Consider the following 26,237-nt stretch of genomic DNA (forward strand, 5'->3'; position numbering starts at 1 on the left):
TGCTCTCTGGTTGACTCACAAAAGGTTAGTATGCAGGTACACCAAGTAATTAGGAAAGCTAATAGAATGTTATAGTTTATTGTGAGGGGAATTGAATACAAAATAGGAGGTTCTGCTTCAGTTATACAGGGCATTGGTGAGACTATATCTGGAGTACTGTGTACAGTATTAGTCTCCTTATTAAAGGAAGGATGTAAATGCATTGGAATCAGCTCAGAAAAGGTTTACTTGACTAATGCCTGGAATTGGAAGGTTGTCTTATGGTGAAATGTTGACAGGTTAGGCTTGTATCCGCTGGAGTTTAGAAGAGTAATAGGTGATTTGATTGAAACATATAGGGTCCTGAGGGATCTTGACAGGGTAGATGTGGAGAGGATATTTCCTCTTGTGGGAGAATCTAGAACTAGGGATCACTGCTTAAAAATAAAAGGTCGCCCATTTAAGAAGGAAATGAGGGCCAGGATTTTATGGCCCCGCCATGGTATGTCATCCCCGGCAGATGCGGTGAGCCATTTAAATCTCCATTCAGTTCAGCGGGACCGTAATATCCCGCTGGTTGGGAGGGGCCATAAGATCCTGGCTGAGGAGAATTTTTTTCTCTCAGGGAGTTGAGAGTCTTTGGAATGCTCTTCCTCAAAAGGCAGAGTCAGAGGTAGATTTATTTTTGACAAGCAAAGGGGTGAATTGTTATCGGGGATAGGTGGGAATGTGGAGCTGAGGTTACAGTCAGATCAGCCGTGATTTTATTGAATGGTGGAGCAGACTTGAGGGGCTGGGTGCCCTACTCCTGCTCCTGATTTGTATGTTCGTATGTGCAGTATTTCAGTAATGACTTTCTCTCTGTGCTTTCAAGTAGCTGCTTGTTGTCCCGGAACCTTCAGTTCTGTTCCTCCTGGTCAATGTAGGTTTTTGCAGAATGGTGGAAGAACCCTCTTGTTTGCCCATAGTTCAGCATCTGAAAGAACAGAAACTGCTGCTCCTGTATCTAGTTCAAAGTGTGCCTTATTACCGTCTTCGAGGAACTCTGCACACCAATCATTTCTGCTTAATTCCTTCATCTCTCCTAAGAAGGGTGTCTCAATATCTTGTGAACCTTCCACTTCATAGACTCTGTTTCTGTTTCAAACTTTCTCTTTTTAAGTGTTCTGCCCATTTTTTCTACTGCAACATACTGATTGAAAATGCCACATTTTTCACACCAGTGGCATTGCGTAGCTTTGGCAGAACAACACCCACATGTCTTTCTCTGCCGCAACAGCAATAGCTAGTCTGGGCTGCTGCCCATTAATTGCTTTTTTTGCTACATGCCTCTCCTTCCCTCTATTTTCCCTTTCTTATGTCTGATGAATGAATTCAACTGTATTCATTACTTTGGGATTCAGGCTGTCTCTTCTCTGACTACTGATTGGTTTTGCCTTCTGATCTCGGCCTATCGATATAATTAAATCACCTTCACCAATGTAAAGTTATGTCGGGATTGCAAATGATCTGATAATGCATAATCTCCTACCCCAACAACTATTCTGTTGCAAATTAGCTCCTCTTCAGATTACCACAGTCTTCTGCTAATTAGTATCACTCAGTAATCAACCTGTTGATGCTTTCGTTGTGTCTCTGGGTAAAGTTTTGAATTTTGTGTGTTCCACAATGGCGTTCTTGTGGAGATTGAAATATGTCTCCAATGCATGAATAATCTTAGCATATGTGGCTTGATCTTCAATGATCCCCAGGGTAACTCAGTAGCACAGTCGCCCATTGTGTACAAAAGTGCACTGGCCTGCTTACAGTCTGGCAATGCTGCAAGTCCTGATGTGGTGAAAAACCAAGTGAATCTCCTGCACCACTTTGCTCATGCTTCAGCCTGATTTCGACCTGTGACTGTCTCAAAGCACTCCGGTAGAGATTATTCTATTGCCGTTTTTTTTTACCACTATCACCATGTGTTATTGCGTCGTTTGGTTGGAGCAGTTCCAATACTCAAAGACAGCTGGCTGCAAAACACTTTAACTTTATACAAACATATGAATTGGGAGCAGGAGTAGGCCGTTTGGCCCCTCAAGCCTGCTCTGCCATTCAATAGTATCATGGCTGATCTGATTATAACCTCAACCCCACATTCCTGCCTTAAAAATATTCAAAGACTCTGCTTCCACTGACTTTTGAGGAAGAGAGTTCCAAAGACATGCTACCCTTTGAGATAAATTTTTTTCCTCATCTCTGTCTTAAATGAGTGACCCCTAATTTTTAAACTGAGACCCCTAGTTCTAAATTCTCCCATGAGAGGAAACATCCTCTCCGCATCCACCCTGTCAAGACCCCTCAGGGTCTTAAAAGTTTTGGTCAAGTCACCTCTTACTATTCTAAACTCCAGTGGATACAAACCTAACCTGTCCAACCTTTCCTCATAAGACAACCCTCCATTCCAGGTATTAATCTAGTAAACCTTCTCTGAACTGCTTCTAATGTATTTACATCTTTCTTTAAATAAGGAGACCAGTACTGTACACAATATTCCAGATGTGGTGTCACCAGTGCCCTGTACAACTGGAGCATAACCTCCCTACTTCTGTAATCAATTCCCCTCACGATAAATGATAACATATTTACAATTATAAGAACACCCGGCACTAGCTTCTGACCATGCTTACTCTCCTCAAGTCCCAGATCACATGAGTGTATGTCACTTCCTTCCATGACATCACATATTGTTACAGTTAATCCTTAAAGGGACTTAGCCTAACATACTCCATTATACTACAATAATCAATTGGAAAAACTGGTAAAGGTACACTACCAGAATTCTGGCCTTTTAGCCTCCATATGATTTTTTTAAAGTAGCATTTTGAAAATCTGTTAGGTTTTAGATTATTGCATCATATCCTGATGGTGTTATTTAGATGGTCAGGCAATTCTCTGGTGTTTATGCAAATATACCACTCAGTTATTTATAAAATGGGTGTCGAGGAATGCTAACAATTTCACTGCTTATGAAAGTGACCTATCGGAGATTTGCAGTAACAGTTGAGATTATTTCTGAACAATTTCTCCTCTTTGTTGTTTTATTAAACTATTTCAATTTAATTGGTCAGGGAGCTATGTGCCAAATTTTCTTTGACATTCTCTTGGTACTTCCACCATATTGGGACATTCCACATTTCTGATATTACAACAGTGACTACAATTCAAGAAACACTTCTTTGGTTATAAAACACTTTGAAATGTCCGTTGGTGATGAAAAGCGCTATATTAATGCAAGTCTTTCTTTCTTATTGGGCATTCCAATGGAAATTTCCCTTCACTTATGCTTGCCATGATTTTAAGATTCTCATTCTTGCTTTCAAATCCATCCCTATCTCTCAAATCTCCTCCATCCACACAACCCTCCGAGATATCTGCACTCCTCTAATTCTGGCCTGTTATGCATTCTCAATCATAATTGCCTCACCAATGATGGCTGTGCCTTTAGTTGCGTCGGCCTCAACCTCTGGAATTCCCTCCTTACATCTCTCTGCCTCTCTACCTCACTTTCCTCCTTTAAGACACCTCTTAAAACTTTCCTCTTTTCATAAAGCTTTTGGTAATCTGACCTAATAGCTCCTCATGTGACTCGGTGTGATATTTTATTTTATAATGCTCTTGTGAAATGCCTTGGGATGTTTCACTATGTTATTGGTGATATAAAAATATACGTTTTTGTTGTTGTCCAACCAGAAAAGGAGGAACAGTGAAGGGATGCCAGGTTGGGCATGCTACACCAGAGGCATAGTGGCTTTCCACCTGGATTTGTAGGCAGAGTCTTCTCTCTGTTCTCTGTGACAAAGTAAATATCCACATTTACTACAAGTCCACTGATTGTCACAGTTATTTAGTTTACTGCTGAAAAAAAGAGACTCTTTTGTCAAAGCTTTTCATCTTGCACTCATCAGGACAATTTGCAAGAAAATACCAATGTCAGGGGAATCAACATATTTATTTAGTTTACATTTATTCACAACCCCTTTCCTGTAAAGTATCTACATCTTTCTTTTGGATTCCCCACCTCTGTTGTATTTGTCCTGATGACCATACTCTCCACACCAGATCTTTTAAAATGAATTGCTGTGCCTTCAGTCAAGGTTATCCATTGTTTGTCATTGACCAAGCCTTTAGGCACATCTGCCCCATCTCCTGTGTTTCTGATTTGACTCTGTTTCCTTCCTCTCAGAATAACGAAAGGATCCTTCTTATCTTTTCCTTCCATCATGCTAGCCTACGGATCCAATAAATAAAGAAAGAACAAGTTGTTAGAGGTCAGGGGGTGTCAAAGGGGTGAAGGGTGTCGGAGGACGGGCGGGGAGTTGGGGGATTGTCGGAGGTTGGGAGTGGGGGGTGTCGGAGATCAGGGATCAGAAGTCGGTGGGGTGAGGAGTGTCGGAGGAAGGGATGTGGGGGATGTCGGAGGTTGATGGGGGTGGGGGTCGTTGGACGTCGTGGGGGGGTATGGGGTGTCAGAGGTCAGGGTTTGGGGGGAGTCCAGTGGGGGCGGTCTGGGTCTTTACAACAGTTACTCAGAAGTTAGAAGAGATTTTAGTTCTTCCAACTTTTTCTGAATAACTATTGACATAACTTGGTGGAACTATCCGAAGTTTGCGATTTAAACCGTATTTTCGGATGGTTCCCAGGCAGTGTGATTGTCCACAGGAAGTGAGTACTTCTGGGCAATTGCTGTGCAAACCCTTACCCGGGGACTTCTGAGAGGAATTCCACAGCGCATCTTTGGTGTACCCCCAAAATCCGACGCTGGGGATGTTATGGGCCAACATGACAAGCTACATAAGGAGGTATTGGAACAGGTAACCAAAAGTTTGGTCAAAGAACTAGGTTTCAAGGACTGCCTTAAAGGATGAAAGCAATGTTGAGAAATGGAGAGCTTTTGGGAAGAAATTCCAGAGGTTAAGGCATGGCAGCTGAAGAAAACCTTATCTTTACTGAAGACAGAACATGGGAAATCTGTCAGGAATGTGTTACAATAGTAAAGTCTAGAGATTTCAAAGACATGGACAATGATATTGTTGTGATATAAGGTACGTGTACATTCATGCACTGCAGGAATTCACCAAGGCTCCTTAGACAGCACCTTCCAAACCCACGACCACTACCATCTGGAAGGACAAGGGCAGCAAATAGATGGGAACACCACCTGGAAGTTTTCCTTCAATATATCGCCGTTCCTTCACTGTCGCTGTGTCAAAATTCTGGAACTCCCTCCCTAACAGCACTGGGGTGTACCTACACCACATAGACTGCAGCGGTTCAAGAAGGCAGCTCACCACCACCTTCTCAAGGGCAACTAGGGATGGACAATAAATGCTGGCCTAGCCAGCGAAGCCCACATCCCGTGAATGAATAAAAAAATGTACCTTTAAGGGATCATATCTTACACTGCTGTCAATCATGCTACCTCAACAAGGGATGCACTGTATTAGTCCCATCACTTGAACTCAATCTTCAAGCAAGAGTAGGAGTCAATGTACTGTACATAGTGTCCCAGTTAAGAATACTTGTATATAGTCTTATTTTCAAATAAAGAACCCACATTGTTGTTTTACCAATCTTTGTTGCATGGTTGGTACATTCACATTGACGAGAATAATGTAACATGGTGGTAACATGGTGTTTGAAGATTTGACTGAAGCATACAAGCCTCAACACGCAGCAGAAGAAAAGAACTGGTGTGAAAGTCAAATAACCATGAAGCCTCACCGTATGTAAGTCATCCTAAAGTTCTTCAGGAATCCTACACTCTACTTTCGTTGTGGGATATTGTTGCACCTTGCAGCCAGTAGACACCAGGTCCCAGTAAGAATGTTTGAATTTGGGGAAGCTTAAATAGCACAAGTCTACCTGCTGTGAAGTTTAAGCAGGAACGGAAATTATATAGCTGACTCTGGAAGGTGTAACTTTAAGTGGAACTCACAGATAGGAGAGACTCCATTTCTGCTGCTTACTGTCCCTTTAGGAGGTTAAGAGGAAAATAAAATACTATTTACTGTGCTGGGAAGAAAACCCCTTTCCAGTAACAGCTCCTAACAGCCAGAAGAAGACTGTAAAAACACTTTTTTCACTGTTTTATTTTACTTTTGAAGTCTGCAGTTCCTATTCATGACTAAGATCACTGTTTTGTGGGCAGAGCTTCAGTAAACCTGGGAAAATTCGAAGAGCTCAACAGCACCACCAGTCAAGCAATAACTTATGACTAGTTAAGGCAGTGGCCTAAAGGTACTGCAGTGCAGAGCTAAATTAAGCTTAGTAGAGCTGTAGAAGAAAACCTGGATAGCTGATAAGGCCCTAACAATCCTACAAAAAGCTAAAAGATAACCACAAAATTTGCAACACTCAGTTGGAAGACAGCAGACTTCCTATCTGAGCTTACTTTGTTCTGAAAACATGTTGAGCTGTGCTTTCTGGGCCTCAATATTTCTGAACCAGATAAACAAGCCATTAAGATTAAAATTGCTGTAGTTAATAAAGGCATTCCCAGACTGAACACATCAGACCTGTCTCTGACCATCTTAAAAATCCAGTTAAAATATAGTCAACAGAATACGTCGTCTGGAATTCATGTCTTTTAGGCAACAACCAACAGAGGCCATTAACCAATTCATAAGTAGATGTAGAGACAAGGTTGTGATTGCGATTTCACAGCAGCAGTCCGAGCCAACAGAATAATCGAGCTTGTGATAGCATCTATCCCAATGGAAGAGTTCCAGAAAGACCACTTGGACCAACCTAAAGGTTACACCATGAAAGCACGACTACAAAGCAGATGGAAGCACAAAGCCACTCTATTGGAACGACAGAGTCTACAGGCTATGTGTAATACATCCACCATTGGCATGATAGCCAAGATAGGCAAGACTAATGAACAATGTAAGTAGTGAAATATCATACACACACCCAGCAAATGTCCACCTTTATCACTATATACAAGGCATGTGGCACCACAGGATATTGAAATTGCCGATGCAGAAAACAAAGTGGTTTAACATCATGAGAAGCCACAACCAAAAGGCAGATGGGTGCATCATTCCAGCCAATGAAGAGCATATATCAAACAGCTTCAAGACAAGTTTTATAAAATGTTTAGCCAAGTTATATGGTCAGGTGATGAGGATGACCAGACCATCAAGACACAAAGTGAGCGGACATTCAGCAGGATAGCAAGACAAAGTAGGACAAATCCGACCAATTGCCGCCTCATCAGTTTACCCTCGATCATCAGCAAAGTGATGGAAAGTGTCGTTGACAGTGCTATCAAGCGGCACTTACTCAGCAATATCCAGTTTTTTACACTCAGTTTGGACTGCGCCAGGGCCACCCAGCTCCTGACCTCATTACAGCCTTAGTCCAAACACGGACAAAAAAGCTGAACTCCCGAAGTGAGGTGAGATTGACTGGCCTTGATGTCAGAGCAACATTGGACCAAGTGTGGTATCAAGGAGCCCTAGCAAAAATGACATAAATGGGAATCAAGGGGAAAACTCTGCACTGGTTGGAGTCATACCTAGCACAAAGAAAGATGGCTGTGGTTGTTGGAGGTCAATCATCTTAGTCCCAGGACATCACTACAGGAGTTCCTCAGGGTAGTTTCTTCGGCCCAACTATCTTCAACTGCTTCATCAACGACCTTCCGTCCATCATAAGGTCAGAAGTGGGGATGTTCGCTGATGATTACACAATGTTCAGCACTAGTCGTGACTCCTCAGATACTGAAATAATCTGTGTCCATATGCAGCAAGACCTGCACAATATTCAGGCTTGGGCTGAATAGTAACATTCGTGCCACATAAGTGCTAGACAATGGCCATCTCCAACAAGTGAAAATCTAACCTACTTCCCTTGACATTCAATGGCGTTACCATTGCTGAATCGCCCACTATCAATATCCTGGGGGGGGTTACCTTTTAACGGAAACTTAACTGGACCAGCCATATAAATACTATGGCTACAAGAGCAGGTCAGATGTTGAGAATTCTGTGGAGAGTAACTCACCTCCTTACTTCCCAAAGCCTGTCCACCATCTACAAGGCACAAGTCAGGAATGTAATGGAATACTCCCCACTTGCCTGGATGAGTGCAGCTCAAACAACATTCAAGAAGCTTGACACCATTCAGGAAAAACAGCCCACTTGATTGGTACCCCATCCACCACAATAAACATGCACTCCCTCCACCATCAATGCACAGTATTCACTCCCTCCACCACCGATGCACAGTAGCTGCAGTGTGTGACATCCACAAGATGCATTTCAGCAACTCACCAAGGCTCCTTCAACAGCACCTTCCAAACCCACAATCTCCATCACCTAGAAGGACAAGGGCAGCATGTGCATGGGAACACCACCGCCTCCAAGTTCTCCTCCAAGTCATACACCATCCTGACTTGGAAACATATCACCGTTCCTTCACTGTCAATGGTTCAAAATCCTGGAACTCCTTTTTAGGAAACTGTAGGTGTTCCTACAACACATGGACTGCAGCGGTTCAGGAAGGCAGCTCACCACCACCTTTTCAAGGGCAATCAGGGATGGGCAATAAATGCTGGTCTAGTCAGCAATGCCCACATCCCATGAATGAATATAAAAAAAAATCAAAGAATGTATTGGTACAGATGTAGCAACAGAAGCCTTTGGCAGCATCCAGATTATATGGGCTCAAATAACCCATATGCAAAACAAATAGACAAAAAATAAAGGTCTCTTCACTTTGCCCCAAAACTTATTTTGCCTCTTTGACAGTAATCCCAAATTAGGGCCAGTCCTATGCCTTCTAAGAACTACCTGTAGATCTTTATAGCCAACTAGGGTGCTCTACTCCCAGCTTTATGCCAGACATCTAGTCCAGCCAATCTGGCCTAGCTATCTGGTATCAGATAGCTTTACGTCAGGTATTTTGCACCTTAGTACATTCACCTCAGTGAAGCACTGGTATGGGACCGTGTTCATTCCTTTCCCTATTGCAGCAGCTGCAAAGTAACTGGGACACAAAAAACAGGTTGTTTTTCATACTTTTTCCCACCCCGTTGTCATCTTTTACTTGCAATTGGGCCTTTTCCATCTCCAACCGCAATTGATCCCTGTGTATGATAGCATCACCCGTGTCTGTGATGGCTTCCCCTTGTGCGTCACAGCAGTGTCCAATATTAGTGGCCTCCAGCAGTGGCCACTCTAAAGCCAACAGACAGAATCTGGTCTGGGTTTCAATTCAGGTCATATGCTAAGCCATTGTGCCATGAAACCCTCCAGTATTAACACTTTTGAATCGGTGATAACTTGTTTAGTTTTGTCTTATGGGTTCAGGCCACACTCTAAAGGCTTGAACAGAATTTTAGAGCCCCTCCCACCAGTGGGATCTTCCAGTCCCACCAAAGTCAATGGAGTTTTGCATAGCTCACCGCATTTACCGATCTACCCCCGCCACGATGGGGCCGTAAAATTCCGCCCTAAGTTGCAGCAGTGCTGAGGGAGTGCTGTGCTGTCTGAGGTGCCGTTTTCCAGATGAAAAGGTAAACCCATGACTTTACAGTGGACATAAAACATTCATCAGCACTATTCGAAGAAGAGCAGGGTAGTCCTACCAGAGTCTTGGCCAACACTTATCCCTCAACCAACAAATAAATACAGATGATATGGTCATTTATTTCAATGCTGTCTGTTGCTCTGTGCAAATTAGTGGTTATTTTTCTTACATTACAGGTACTTCTTTTGCTGTAAAGTGTTTTGGTACCTCCTGAGGTCATAATATAAATGCAAGTCATTCTTTTCTCATTCATTCAATCCTCACAGCTGGAAAGAGACTTCTGTTTATGAGTAGTCTGGGATGGATTAAAGTTTGGGTCATAGAAGCAAAAGGACAGTGTTGCAATCAACTGCGCCAGCAGTAACAGTGATAGTTAACCTTTTAACCTCCATTTCACACCAATTTTCTCTCCTTCCCTCCTTCCTTGCAAGCATTGGCTCTTTGCTGTCGTATAGTCTCATACATTGCCCGAATAGCAACCTTAATGGATGAACCTTTGCAGTGAATATTGGCAGGCTGTTTGACTGCAGAGGCCGACCATAACCCAGAGACACTCGACTGTAGTTCCCATACTGTCTCCCCAGCTGATAATAAATTACAATAAAAACAGAAAATGTTCAAACACACAGCAGAACAATTAAAGAAAAAACCTGGGGGGCCTTTTGCATGTGTGCTCTTCATCAGAACTGAAGACTCAAAGATAAGCAAGTGCTTTAGTTAATTTGTGAAAGGGCAAGATGGTGGGAGAATCAATAGATTTTGCAATCAGAGAACAAGAGAGATAATGGATTGAATAACTGGCATGCTGCTTGACTATTAGATGATGGAAAAGGTTATTGGTGAAGTGATGGAAACATATTAAGACCAAAATAATGTGCAAATAGCTGAGAGAGTGAACAAAACACTGAAGAGGCTCACATGAACAAAAAGGCAAGAAAATAGGGAGTTTGGGGAAAACAATCAGTATCACCCAGGATTGAATTTAGGAGCATCTGCATCCTGAAGAGAGAAACATAGTTAATTTTCGAGCCCATGACTCTTCTTCAGAACTCTGAAGATTCACATGGGCTCGAAACGTTAACTCTGTTTCTCTATCCACAAAAGCTGCCAGACCTGCTGAGTTTTTCCAGCATTTTCTGTTTCTATTTCCAGCATTTTCAGTATTTTGCTTTAGCATCTGCATCTTTATGGCTCACTGCTACTTGTTGTAATACTTTTTACCCAGAGCCAATGGAAGGTGAAATTCCTTTAAATCAGGAATTGTTTCACTTCACATGGGAATATTGGCAGTTGTGCAGTCCGTGGGAGCACAGAGCTTCCAACATTTATTTTTCCATTGCCTTTGCTGAATCATTTTTTATATTGTTACGATAGACATTGCTATCTAAAGGTCCATAATAACCTTTTGTAGATAAGATTGAAGGCCAGTTTCCATTCGCATTACAGTGGCAACAATGAACAATGCAATACTCTATAAAGGGAAAGGCAGCAGCCCACATCTTGACATATTTCACTCTTTGTACAATTCAAGGGCCGGCTACCCTTTCAAGAAAGTATTTTGGATCTAGTGTCAAGGACAAAATACTTTTCCATACATTCTATTAAAGCAAGAGGAATCCTGCCAGAGTTAGGATTATTATTAAACACCATAGTTGGAAATGAGGTCACTTCCTGAAGTTATGCCTATTTTAGTCGTGTTTTTTTTCCCCTGACTTTCTCCTTTATTTTAAGCACTTATTGTAGTTTAGAGTCAATCTCTTTCAGCACAAGTTACCTGGAATTTATGTAACCGATTTAGATATTTCTCAGTGGCATAAGCCCTGATGTAACTTTTATTGGACAAAGTGATGCAGTAAGAATTCAGTTGAAGTTATTTCACTGAGTTGTGCATATCACTGTAATATCCATTGGCAATAAAAAAATCTTTACAAAAACAGAATCTAATCAACCTCATGTAGGTCACATGGCTCAATTGGCCAAGCGTTGGCCACAGAAGCAGGGTGCATTCAGTCTTTCTTCTGAGTTAGATAAAGTGAGAATGAAGCCTTCGCTTACAAAGAGAGAAAGAACACCGCTGGGACTGAGCAGTGTTTATCACTCTGTTGGCTTGTTTGCAACGGAAACAGGGATTAGCATCACAGCTAGTAAACTGAATAAAGTTGACCTCTGTTGGCAGTCGTTCTCTTGCAAACTCCTTCTGTTCATACTGTGGAGCCAATGATCAGCTGTTGTGCGCTTCAACTCATAAGAGCAAAGCTCCAAGCTGCTGTTACTTTGAGCCTTGAGAGTTTTGTATGGTTCTGATATTGCTCCAAAATCCCCTTCCACCAAACCACGCCTCATGAGTTTACTCCACTTTTCTTCCCATTTTCCTGAAGATGCTGGGATAATGTTCCACCGATGCCAATCACTTCCACTACCTCAGCTAAACGGTCAGTTTTGATTTGTGAGCTGGATAGGGAGTGTCGTGAAGCTATTCCTCATTTCCCCAGTCGGAAAGCACGGAGACACTGAGCCAGCAGAACTAGCTAATCTCTACTGGTTCAGTGACATGGACAGGACTATGTTTCATGTTCAGGGAGAGGAGAAAAAAAATCAGCCAGGGTTCCTGACCTTGTTGCTCCACGGCAATTGCTGACAAACATGTCTTACATAATTGGAATAAGGGAAAGATTAGGTATAACTGTGATATCCCATGATATACTGGCATGAAATTCTTGAGAGAGCACTCTGCTCCCACAATGGCACTAGAGTGGAACCCCCATCCATCCAAGCCAGTAACAAAAGGCCTTATTATAGTATGTTAATTGTATTATGAAGATTAATAATACACAAGTGAAGGGCATTGATTGATCAAGTACCTTGAGCACAGATAAAGAGAGACTCAGGGAGACAGTGGTGCAGTGGTAATGTCACTGGACTAGTAATCCAGAGGCCAGACTAGTATTCTGGGGACATAGGTTCAGATCACATTGAGTCCCTTTCATAAAAACAATAAAGAGAAACTTAGTCAGCAATGGTGACATAGTGTTGAGCACAGCTACCTTCCAAACAGTTGGTCTGGGTTTGATTTCCAGCCATCACAGTCTGCAGCACAGAAACCCCAGCTGTGTAACTAAATTTGGTGGGAGAGATTTTGCCGCAGGGGCCGGAGTATATCAGCAGCCCCAGGAATGTTATTTTAATTTTATAAGTTTCCTTTGTAGTTTTGTTTTCTATTACAGTGCTCCTTTAAGAGCATTTGCTTAAGCAGTATTCTTAAAAGAATATAAAGAGATGTGCCTTGAGGAGTCCGTGTTCCATGTTTCCACAGGGTGTGTGAGGTTGCAGCCCCTTCTTTATTATTTAAGGGGCTGCTTCTCAAGTTTTGCTTGCACGTCAGTCCCATGCTCCTGATCTTTGGCCACCTGGTGGGGAGTTGGCAGGCATACCCATGGATCTCCTTGTAAGCCTGTTCCTGGGCCTGGCCAAGGTGGCCATAAACAGATCCAGGTAATGGGCATTTGAGGGGGTCATTCGACCCAACTGTCTGCCTCTCATTCATGGATACGTCCACACCTGGGTGGCCCTGGAGAGGGAGCACACAGTGTCCACTTGTATGCTTGAGGCCTTCGCAACCAGTGGATGTCGCAGGGGCTGGAGTGCATCATCAGTTTGTTTTAATTTGATAAGTTTCCTTTGTAGCTTTTGGTTTAGTTGCAGTGCCCCTTTAGGGGGTTGTTAATTAGTTAATCTTTTCATTTGTTTATGGCTTACTCAAAAGAGTATAGAGACTTAACTTCCCCTCGGGAGCTTCAGCCCCACAATCTGAGCCGTCTCACAAAAATCCCCTCCATGCCGTGCCATTCTGCACCCTGGGGTTCCCTCTAAAGGCTGCTGTTGCACACCAGTCACTTCCTTGCCCTCGTCAGCAATCTGGACATGCTGTGGTGCTCCGTCCTGCCATCTGGAGGTAGCAGGGTTCCCCAATAGAGAGCTCTCTATGTGGGGTGGGCCTCCCTTTTTCCATCGGGGATTTGGCATAGAGGATGTTGCACAAAGCAACCATAGATTAAGTCGGTTCACGGACTCCTTGGCTGCTTGTAATTTCTGCGGCCTTGAGGAATCCGTGATCCATATTTAGATAGGTTCTGCGAGGTTGCAGTCCCTTTTATGTTATTTGAGGGGGCTGGTCCTCAGTTTCTGGTTGCACTTCAGCCTCAGGCTCTTAACCTTTAGCCACCCAGTGTGGAGGGGGTGCGGGCAGATTGGAAGACTTCCTCGTTAGCCTACTCCAGGGTCTGGCCATTAACAGTGGGTAGTTGCGTAGATAATTTGACCCGAATGTCTGCTCCTCTTCCATGGTTACACCCATGTCTGGGTGTCCTTCGAGAGGGAACATGTGGTGTCCACCAGTATTCTTGAGACCTTCCGAGGCCAGTGGGTGTCACAGGGGCTGGAGTGTACCATCAGCCCAGGGAATGAGATTTCAATTTGATAAGTTTGCTTTGTTTTTGATTTTTGTTGCAGGACCCTTTTAAGGGGATGTTAATTAGTTAAATTGTTTGTACTCTTTTAAGTAAAGAGAGACTTCTGGGACACTTGATGTTGGTTACGGAGGAACCAAATATTTGTAATGTTGCATTAATGAATGAATATAGTATTAAGTAAAAGATTGGCATCTGGTTTGCTACTTCACCATCTGACTTCAGAATGAATTAACATTGTGGCAAAGGATGGTTGTCTGAAGGTGAAGGTGGAAGACTAAGAAATATTTTTCATGAGATTGTAATCTGAGCTACTTCTGTGAAGAATGGCTGAAGGCAAGTGTAAATTGTCAGGGTATGATTACCGACCGACGTTCTCTGAATCAGATCCTTATGGCCAGTGGAAAAATGAAGTTGATATGTGGACATGGGTTACATCCTTACTGACGAGAAAACAAGATATATCTTGGCATTGTCACTTTCCAACAAAAATAAAATGAGAAGTAAAGTATTTTGTGAGCTGGTTACCTATCAGTAGGATACTGATGAAGGCTTGGATCTTCTATCAAACTTCATGGACGAAATTTACATGGAAGCTGATCTATTAGATGCCTTTGACGCATGGTCAAACTTTGATAGATTTCAAAAGACGGACAATCATTTCACAAAGGCCCCAATGTTGGTGGTAAGATCTCGTTAGGGACCAATAATGTTTTGTTTAAAGTAGACAAAATTTGAGATTTAAGACGCTTACTAAGTAGATAAAGCCACAAGATTCGACAGGTTTTGAACAAACAACAATAAACTTTAATATACAAAGTTAGAAAGATTTTTTAAAAATTACAGTATCTATCTTACTCTCTAACATTCAGGGTAAGTACAAGGTACATGTGAATTAATAGGCAAACCGTGGTTGGACACACCACATTACACAATAAATGACAGATGTGACCAAAACAAATTCCACAGATTTCTCAACAGCCCACCCAAACATAAGTCACACTGTGAGTCATCCAATCTCACTGAAACTCCAGCTCTTTCATGAGGGCTTCCAATCTTCGCCTTCAAAGGTCTCACCTTGGAATTCTCTCCAAAGGTTGTTCCAACTCGGACAGCTTCAAAGACAGCCCACCTCACGGGGTTTCAACCTCACATTCTAAGGTTCCGTTCCTCTGGATTCCCGAGTACATGTAAGCACCAATTCATAAGCACAACTTCAGATTTTTGGTCGTGCCAAGCAGATCACTACTGCTTCAAAGGGTTACCTTTTCTCCAACGGCCCGCAGCACGGAGTCACCCACCTTTGGCTGCCTTCTGAGATCTCCAGGGCTACTTTGGAGCCCTCTTTGGTTACCAGGAGTATCCTGAGGCCACTTCACTTAAAGTCTGCACCGTGCAGCCCTTTTCTCTAATTGGAGCCTGTTTCCTTGCTCCTTTCTTTTCGTAACTGGGACCTGGTCTGTCCCGTCTTTATCATTTACCTGGGACTTCCTTTTGGGACCTCTCCATGTCCTCTCTCCCATGTCCCTCTTTCTGGGACACTTCTTGGGACCTTTCCTTGTCATGCTCCCTTGTCCCCTACCTCGGATACTTTCTGGCCATGGCACCCCCACCCGGTCACCTGACACGGGGTTTTGCACTTTTTTCTCTACTTCTCCTTATGCACAGGCCGCTGGGTCTGTCCAGAGCCCGAAGAACTTAAAAATGCAGAACTGAGTATGTGCCGCCTGCTCACGGCTTGTCCATGCGTGGGATGTACGAAGACTGTTGGGACTTGAAGTTCCAGAGCTCTTTTCACGATGTGCATGTGAGAATGGCTGTCATAAAAGAATATATCATGGATTTTAACAGGCTATATAAAAGATTGCAAAAATTCTATCTGGGGATTCCTTATTCAGTGTTCGCATTTAAATTGTTGAATTGCAGTTTTGATGCAAATGAGACATTCTGTGGTGTTACAAAGGGTGGAGGACCCAAGATTGCGGCTATTCGAGACCATTCAGATACAGGGTGCAGGTGCGAGTACAACTGAAGAGTTCCCTTTAAGGGGCTGCCTTTTACTTTGTCCCTTGACTTGTTGTAACAAAAGTGTTACAACAGAAGAGTTACTTCTCAGAAGAGGCAAAAGGAATGAGGATGAAGGCATTTTTAGCTGATCAGGCAAATGACAGGATTGGAGTCACAAAAATATACAGATAAACCCACAAGCGTCCAGGGAATTGACAACAGGTGCTTCAGATGTGAAATATCATTCTCTGATGAACTGCCCATAGCTGAACAGCAGGGTTTTCGAAGCAATGCATGACACAGAGAATGTGGAAGTTGAAAATGATAATATAGATCAATCTGAGGGAATTGTACTGGTCACAAGAAACTTCATGCTGGTAATGATTGTACCAGTCGTGGATTCATTTAATTATGCCGTAACAAGTAGTGATTGCATCTTGACAGTGTGTGGAACCATGGTTAAAACGCTATTTAGATTCATTCAGCAGTAAGGATCAAAGCAAGGCCGGGTGTATGAAAGCTCTATTTGTTTCAGGTTCGGGGATGACAACACATTGAGGTCACTGAAAAAAGTGGTGATTTTGTGCAAAATAGCTGTGGTAAGTCACTTTATTAGCACAGATGTAATCTCTAGTAAGATACCCTTGCTACTAAACAATCCTTCCATGAAAAGGGCACAAATGAAACTGGACATGAAACATGATGAAGCAATTGTTTTTAGAAAGTAAATGGATCTGCAGTTTACAAAATCAGAGCATTATTGTATCCCCTTAACAAAACCTGGCATTTCTAATCAGAATGTTAAAGAAGTATTAACGGTTATGAGAATTTGGGAGAGAAAAAACAAATTGTCTTAAAGTGATATAAATAATTTGCCCATCCTTGTCACAGATTAAAAATCCTATTAAAGCATGCAGGTGTGATTGATTTGGAGATTGGTTATAAATGTTCAGATTTGAGCAATTAATAAAAGATGATGAGGCACCCTGAACCTCGCATACTCAACAGTTAAGAGGAACAGAATACAGTAGATAAGGGGCCAGGTGGCGGGAGGTAGAATGATATGATGCACAGGACAGGGCTATCATATCCGAAAGACAACTGCCTAGAGTGGGTACTCTGCTAACATGTATACCAGAAGGGGCCAGTGAATAGAGGGATGTTACAATTGTAGGGAGAGCAGGGGAAGCTACCAAAAAGTTCAAACGTTGGCTAAATCTCCAAGATGATGGACAAGAGGCAAGATCTATGGACTGGCAAAATGAGGTGAAACAGTGGGAAGCAAGAATACAGTGAGTTATGATAATGGATCTGGGAGTGACTCTTGCACTAGGGAATGATCAGACTGGCAACAGAACCTCTGATAGTGGGAGGGACAGATCCTGTGGTAGTGGTCCAGAAAGACACAGAAAGGCAAATAGAGGCCGTAGATTGACTGAATTATGCAACAGAACAATCTAGAAAAACTACTAGAAGTAGAAGTCCTTATGATTGGGAAACATTTGCAGCTGCAAACAAATTAGAAGATAAATTAATAAGAGAGGCAAAACAAAAAAAATGTTGGATAGTTGGAAGTCCACTGTGAAGTGCCAGATAATGGACAGCCAGCAAATGTACAGAAAAAGTCATACCTGATGAGACATATAAGCTTGGGGTTTCGATGAGTGACTTGGAAATCAAGATGTTACAGTGGATTCCCCCACGACAGGAAAAGTAATACCGAAAATTTTCTTATCTCACTTGGCCACATATTCATGAGAATGTTTTTTTTATTTGTTCATGGGTGTAGGGGGTGGTGGTGTGTGTCAGCTTCACCTCTGACTTCTGAGTGGTCCGAATCACTCCTACTCCCTGGGTTCTAGACCTTGGACTTATTTTGGGGTTGTGACAAAGTGCAGCAGACAACTGGTTTTGGTGCAAGAAAAGAACTAGGTTTAGTGAAGACACAAATGAACTTATAACATTAGGATTACACTGAGATTATACAGACCTACAAAGTACACTTAGTTAAAAATGGGGAACACATGGCATAACGAGGGAAAATCACGCTACTAATCCCCTTACCCTTGTCCCACCCCCAAAACCTAACTAAATTGAACAAGGAGGTCAGGGATCATGCTCACCAACCAGGGTTCCTTGACAGTTCGAAATCCATCCAGGTAAGCCGGTTGCAGTTTTGGGGTACGCTCTTTGTGTCCTCTGAGGCCTGCCGTCCCCACATGTTCCTGGTCTGTGGAATCTGCGAAGGTTCTTCAGTTGGGTGGAGGGCGCTGTTGTGGGTGGTCGATCTTCGTGGAGGGCTACGGTTGCGGCCTTGTTGTTTTCGGTTGAGACTGCCACCCCGTGCCCCTCGCCGTGATGTTGCCTGCGGGCCTGCAAACCTCCAGATCTCCTCCCTCCACTTAGCTCAGCTCCCTGCTTAAACTCTGCAAAACCGCTCCCAACTGCTCACTGCCCAAAACCTGCTCACTTCAGATCTCCTGGCCCAGTTATACTGTTTATTTTGAATTTCCTATCTCAATCCAAATCAAGGTTAGTTCTTTGTTTGATTTTGGTGGGCTTCCCCAGGTGATTGCTGTCTCGTTGTTTTTAATGGGCTCACATGATGTTTATCATTATCTTCCTGCCCCCGTAACTAGTCTTGAACTGAAAGCCATTGAATGTGTGGAGTATTGATGGGTTTACATAATTGCATTGATTGTTGTCTTCCTGCCTTAGTAGTTAGTAGCGATTATTTATGCAAAATTTTGATGGGCTTTAGTTTCGTGTCTTTCTCTGGGTTGATTGTTTTAAAGGGAAGAATGCATATTCTGTCTCCTCTCGTTGTCTGGTCTCAGGTAAAAGTCCAAAAGTCACATCCTTGTTGATGATATGAAAAATGTGGGAATTTTGAGAACCCTTCATGGGATGTGGGTGTTGCTAGCTAGGGCATTGTTCAGAGGGCATTTTTAAGAGTCAACCACATTGCTGTGGATCTGGAGTCACATGTAGGCCAGGCTAGGTAAGGACAGCAGATTTCCTTCCGTGTAGGGACATTAATGAACCAGATGGGTTTTTATGGTCATCATCTGCCATGGTGGGATTCAAACCTGGTTCCCCAGACCATTACACTGGGTTTCTGGATTATCAGTCCAGTGACAATACCACTATGCCATCACCTCCTCATAATGTAGGTCAATTGATAGAAAAGCCACATTTTTGGAGGGCGAAAAATTTCAGAGAGAAGTGTTTTTGAAACTGCCTGAAGAGGTACATGATGTAGAAAGGAAGCTGTGGAAGTTAAACAAATGCATTTATGGATTGAATGTTGCATTGAGGGCATGGTATTTCTTGGTTATGTCGGTCTTGCTGAAACTAAGCTGTACTCAACTGAAAGCAGATCCAGCAATGTTCTACAGGTACCACAAAGGGAAACTCTCAGTTATCTTTATGATGTAGGTCAATGATTTTCTACAGGGAGGTTCTGTGGAATTTGAGCAATTTGTTATAAATAAGATTAAAAAGGGAATGTAAAACTGGAAATGTCTTCAGGGGCCTTTAAATGACCACCACACAGTCTTTGTGGAGATGAAGTCCTTTCTTCACGTTGAGGCTACCCTCCCTCCATGTTGGGTGGCGCTAACACCATGCTCAATGGGATTGACTTAGAACAGATTTAGCAACATAAAACTGGGCATCCAGGAGGGGCTTTGGGCCATCAGCAGCAGCAGAATTGTATTCAGTCACAACCTGTAACATCATGGCCCAGCACATGCCCTGCTCTACCATTACCACAAAGCCAGGGGATCAACCCTGGTTCAATGAAGGGTGCAGAGGGCATGCCAGGAGCAGCATCAGGCATACCTACAATACAGGACTACTTGCATGCCAAACAGTACAAGCAGCATGAGAGCTAAGCAATCCTAAAACTAACAGATCAGAGTTTCGCTCTGCAGTCCTGCCACATCCAGTTGTGAATGATGGTTGACAATTAAACAACTAATTGATGAGGAGGTTCCACAAATATCCTTATTGACAATGATGGGGGCGCCCAGCACATCAGTGTAAAAGATGAGGCTGAAACATTTGACAACCAACTTCAGCCGAGCTCCCCAGTATCATAGATGCCATTCTTTAGCCAATTCAGTTCACTCCATGTGATATGAAGAAGTGGCTGAAGGCATTGGATATTGCAATGGCTATGGACCCTGACAACATTGCAGCAATAGTATTGAAGACTTGCGCTCCAGAACTAGCTGCTCCCCTAGCCAAACTGTTCCAGTAGAATTACAACAATGGCATCGACCTAGCAATGTGGAAAACTGTCCAGGTATGTTGTGTCCAAAAAAAACAGGACAAATCCAACCCGTCCAATTACCGCCCAATCAATCCATCATCAGCAAAGTGATCAAAAGTGCCGTCGACAGTGCCACAAGCGGCACTTAGTCAGCAATAACTTGCCAATAATGACTGACCTCTACCTCGCAGAGGCTGAGCGCCAACTCTCAGACACTTCCTCCTACCTCCCCCTGGAACATGAACCCACAACAGAACATCAAACCATTGTTTCCAGGACTATCACTGACCTCATCTCCTCTGGAGATCTTCTCTCCACAGCTTCTAACCTCAATCGCCCAACCCCAGACAGCACACTTCTACCTCCTTCCCAAAATCTACAAACAGGACTGTCCCGGTAGACCGATCATTTAAGCCTGTTCCTGCCCCATGGAACTAATTTCTTCCTATCTTGGCTCTGTTCTCTCTTCCCTTGTCCAGTCTCTTCCCACCTACATCTGTGATTCCTCTGATGCCCTACGTCATATCAACAATTTCCAGTTCCCTGTTTTTTTTGGACACAACATACCTGACAGTTTTCCACATTGCCAGGTCGATGCCATTGTTGTAATTCTACTGGAACAGTTTGGCTAGGGGAGCAGCTAGTTCTGGAGCACAAGTTCCAGGACTGTCACTGGCCTCCTCCTTACCATGGACATCCAATCCCCCTACACCTTTAACCCCTACCAGGATGGTCTGAGGGCTCTCCGCTTCTTCCTCGAACAGAGGCCTGAACAATCCCAATCCACCACCACTCTCCTCCGTCTGGCTGAACTTGTTCTCTCACTGAACAATTTCTCCTTAAAACTTGTCTCACCTCCTCCAAATAAAAGGTGTGGCTATGGGTATCCGCATGGGCCCCAGTTATGCCTGACTTTTTATGGGGTATGTGAAACATTCCTTGTTCCAGTGCTACTCAGGCCCCCTCCCACAATTCTTTTTTCGGTGCATCGATGACTGTTTTGGTGCCGCTTCATGCTCTTGTCTGGACCTGGAAAAGCTGATCAATTTGCTTTCAATTTCCACCCCTCCTATCACCTTTACATGGTCTATCTCCGATATTTCCCTTCCCTTCCTTGACCTCTCTGTCTCAATTTCTGGCGATAGACTGTCCACCAATATTCATTACAAGCCCACCGACTCCCACAGCTACCTCGACTACAACTCCTCACACCCCGCTTCCTGTAAGGATTCCATCCCATTCTCTCAGTTCCTTCGCCTCTGTTGCATCTGTTCTGATGATGCCACTTTCCAAAACAGTTCCTCTGACATGTCTTCCTTCTTCCTTAACCGAGGTTTCCCACCCACGGTGGTTGACAGGGCCCTCAACTGTGTCCGGCCCATCTCCCGTGCCTCTACCCTCACACCTTCCACTCCCTCCCAGAACCGTGATAGGGTCCCCCTTGTCCTCACTTTTCACCCCACCAGCCTCCGCATTCAAAGGATCATCCTCTGCCATTTCCACCAAGTCCAGCATGATGCCACCAGCAAACACATCTTCTCTTCGGCCCCCCTGGCGGCATTCCATAGGGGCTGTTCCCTCCGGGGCACCCTGGTCCACTCCTCCATCACCCCCAGCACCTCATCCCCCTTCCACTGTACCTTCCTATGCAACCGCAGAAGGTGCAACACCTGCCCCTTTACTTCCCCTCTCCTCACCGTCCAAACACTCTTTTCAGGTGAAGCAGTGCTTCACTTGCACCTCCTTCAATTTTGTCTATTGCATTCGTTGCTCCCAATGCGGTTTCCTCTACATTGGAGAGACCAAATGCAGACTGGGTGACCGCTTTGCAGAACACCTTCAGTCTGTCCGCAAGCATGACCCAGACTTCCCTGTCACTTGCCATTTCAACACACCACCCTGCTCTCATGCCCACATGTCCATCCTTGGCCTGTTGCAATGTTCCAGTGAAGCTCAATGCAAACTGGAGGAACAGCACCTCATCTTCCAATTACAGCTTTCTGGACTTAGCATTAAGTTCAATGACTTCAGACCATGAAATCTCTCCTATAGCCTCACCCCTTTTTTATCCCTTTTTCAAATACTTTTTATTTACTTTTTATCCACTTACTTTCATTTTATTCATTCTTTTATCCCTACCTTTTAACCTATTTTCAATCTTTTTTCCCATCACCGTACCCTCCCCCCATCCCACCCCCACCCTAACAAGGGCCATCTGTCACTTGTTTATCTCTTAATGGTATGTTAATTGTATTATTAAGGTTAAGGATACACAGGTGATGGGCATTGATTATGTACCTTGAGCATACATAAGGAGAGACTACTGGGTGTTGGTCAGGGAAGAGGCAAACTTTTGTAGTGTTTCATTCTGTGAATTAATCTAGTATTAAGTAAAATATTGTGCTTGATTTTCTACTTCACCATCTGTATTCAGAATGAATTAACAAACCTTGGCCCCAGAATTTCAGGGATAGGGTCATTTGTATGCCTGGAAATGGTGCTTCAGTGGCATCTGCCCTGATGTACCCTTGGAAGGCCTACAGCTTCAGTGCCTTGAGGTTTTTCTTTGCCAAAGATAAAACATTAAAGAACTCTTCAGCTCCAGGTAGAGTTTTTGATCCTGCAAGTTGAGTATTTCAAAGTAGAATTTTTTGGGTCTTTCAAAAGACCTCAGTCTGACCAATGTCAGATTAATTGAAACTAATCCAGCATGAAATGGACCGAACTGCTAGGAAAGTCTGGGAATTCCCCCCACAAAAGCTCCCTTGATATGTGGAAATGAAGAAAGCAGAACTCTGTTACGACCAGGATGGGAGGAGTGTGCAGTTTACCTAGCACCACTACTCCACTGGTTGTACCATTAGTGTAAATGTTTAATTAACTTACAAAAATGGCCAATTATTTACCTTCTGTGCTGCGAGACTCAGAATAAAAGAGACTTTAACCAGGCTTCTCTCAAATTCAGAATGATTGCTTTATTATAAAACAAAACTTTTAAAAAAATAAGTTGTAAGAATTGGTTAACGCACTATTTGTAATCTGGAAGTATAACTATCTTTTAAAATTCCCCAGCACATACACATGCACACACAAACAAAGGATAAACAAATAGGGTCTCTGCAGAGATGGACAGTTGAAGGTAAAACTTTAGGATAAGGATAAAGTTCACAGGGTTTTGAAGCTGTTGATATGGTGCTCCTCTTGCAAGGATGGGTCACTAGCCCCAGTAAATGTCTGGACGTTCTTACCAACAGAGCTTTGGTGTGGAAGGAAATACAGCTGGATCGATCCTTCTCATCTCAGCCTCTTGGGTTTCCAAATACAGACAAGTTCCCTGAGATGAGGATTACTAGCTGGATACTGAAAGCCACACTGTATTTCCAGCAAGGTAAGGAGAGTGCGAGCTGGGCAGCTTTTCCCCTTCTCAGTTCATTCCCAACTGAGTTCAAAACAAGAAGTTCAAAAAATAAAGCTCCTCCATCAGGTGAGTTCCAGTAAATCACCAGGTCTTTGCCTTTAAAACAGCTTTTTCCCCCATCAATTAAAATGATTGTAGTTCAAATAGACAAATAGCCTTCCTCCACAATTGCCATGCTGGCCATTTAGCTGACATCATGTGATTTCCTGGAAAAGGCATGCTTGTTCCAGTCTAAGATGAACTTGTGACCTTTTTTTGAAAAAAAATCCAGGTCAGCTCCCAAGTGTCCAAATAATGCAAAGTCCTTCCAAATTTTAAAAGAAAATATAATTCTTGTAGATACAGTTGTAACATATTTATTTATGGCTCTCTCACCTCATGAATATCAGGGCCTGACTGTGGAGTCCTATACATGAAGAATAGTCAGATAAGATATGCAACCATGCTCCATTCTAGTCCAAGATCCTGTTCAGATGCACTCATTTTTCAGTGGAGTTCACAAGATGGTTGTTAATTTCCAGGGATGATTTAGCTAGTGTAAGATTTTGGGGGACTTTCCACCCCTTTAAGGCAGGAACAGACTTGGCAGCAAAATTTTGTTGCAAGTCGACTTTACTGAGACAAAGTCAGGAAAAGATTTTAAATCCTCTGATAAACTTTGTCAACAAACTTGGATGGTGATTTACAGTTTAATGCGGAATATATTCTTATGTCAAGATCTGGACAGCAGTGTACACAAGATGATTTCTCTCAATTTTGGTGGTCGAGTCTCTCTCTCTGTCTGTCTGTCTGTCTCTCTCTCTCTCTTTCTCAATTGTTCTTGTCTCTGGATGGTCTTTTTCTCCGCAGGCAAGAAAGCAAGCTCAGGGCATCTTTTATTCTTTCCGATACCCAATTAAACCCTCTCTCTCCCCAATCATCTTCAGCCCCATGTGTGAGGACACTTTCCTTGACCAATCAGGTCAAGTGGCTGTTGCTAACCTTACATATTTACATGCGTAATGTCCTTTGTATCTCAATGCTTTTATATGCCATGGTTCCCTATCAGGTAAAGAAAGACATCTATATTCGATTCTCACACACAAGCAGTTTTCCCACAGGCAGCCTTCAAGGTTTTGTTCTTTTGCTGCAAATAAGTTTTTTTAAAACTTGACACAAATTCCCAGAATCCCTCTCTTCTATTTTGTGCCCTACTTCTACCTTTTCCCACTTCACCCTCTTACACAGAAGGGTATCTAATAAAGTTGTGTTAGTTAACTACAAGGTTAGATTTTAATTTCTAACAATAAAATTGGATTTTAACACAATTAGTATTCCTGTTAGTAACCTAATATTACACTAGGGATGCTTAAACCAGATCACAGAGATCATTATTGCTGGGTGGTTTATTTGCTGTAACATTATTTTAGCTTGACACATTGCTTCCAAATGCACATAAACAAAATGTTATTGTTCCCTTTACTCTCCTTGCAATTCAGTTTTAATTTGTTGGGTAAGAACATGTTGGGATATGGAGCAAAGGCAGTGCAAATTGAGTTACAGAAAAATATAAGAAACTAGAAACAGCAATGTGCCAATAGCACCTTGGGTCATTTAATTAGATCAGGTTGGTCTACATCTTAACTCCGTTTACCTATTTTTTTCTTCTTTAGATCTTTCGACATACTTACCTATACTTAGCTGTGTTTCTGGTCACCAGTATTATAACTAATGGATCAAACTTACCAGGGGTCAAAATAATCATTATTTTTGGTGTGGGTGGGTGGGGGGGTAGTGGTGGTGGCTACGTTTTAGTTTTCATGGGCTCTTTGAAGGTAAAACAGTTCTAAAGATTTGAATGAGAAACCAACTGTTCTCGAAGCAGGAATTTGCAAACTCGCTCTACCTCTCCGTGAAAGGATATTTAAGAAAGAGAGCCTCTGTGCTGCGCAGGCAGCGAAGAATCAAAGAACAATCAAATTGTTTTTCCTTCATTCACTCACTCCCCAACCCATTATCCTCCTCCTCATGTGGCTGATATTAAAGCAAACTCAAGGTCTGGAAAGTCGGGCTCTTCTGGACCAACTGGACTCCCAACTTGCATGTGTGTGGCTTTGCAGCCAGGTTGTCTCCATTTCATGATTCTGGAGTGTAGAAGGTACAGTGATGCTGATGTGCAGCCACCTTCAACTGTGATCACAAGTCACTGGAATGTGGCTTTAGTAAAAATTTTTTAAAAATTCAATTAGGAGTTTCCAGCCAGTAAATTCAAATCAAATTTTTTTGATATAAAGCATGGTTTCACAACAGATAAACACAGTTGGGAAATCATGTACATAAATAAACAAAATAAGCTATAAGTGTGGAAATAAACAATGTTGCCTGTTGCTCACACTCTCTCTCACCATGAGAGGCCTGCTTCTCCCCCATCCCTCCTCTTCTTCCTCAGTGTCTCTCCCTCTCTCACATTCCCTCTCTCTCACAGACATAATCAGAGGCATTTTACCTGTACATAAACAAAAATACCTGGAAA

The sequence above is a fragment of the Cetorhinus maximus genome, chromosome 14, assembly GCF_964194155.1.
Source record: "Cetorhinus maximus chromosome 14, sCetMax3.hap1.1, whole genome shotgun sequence".
Classification (NCBI taxonomy): Eukaryota; Metazoa; Chordata; class Chondrichthyes; order Lamniformes; family Cetorhinidae; genus Cetorhinus; species Cetorhinus maximus.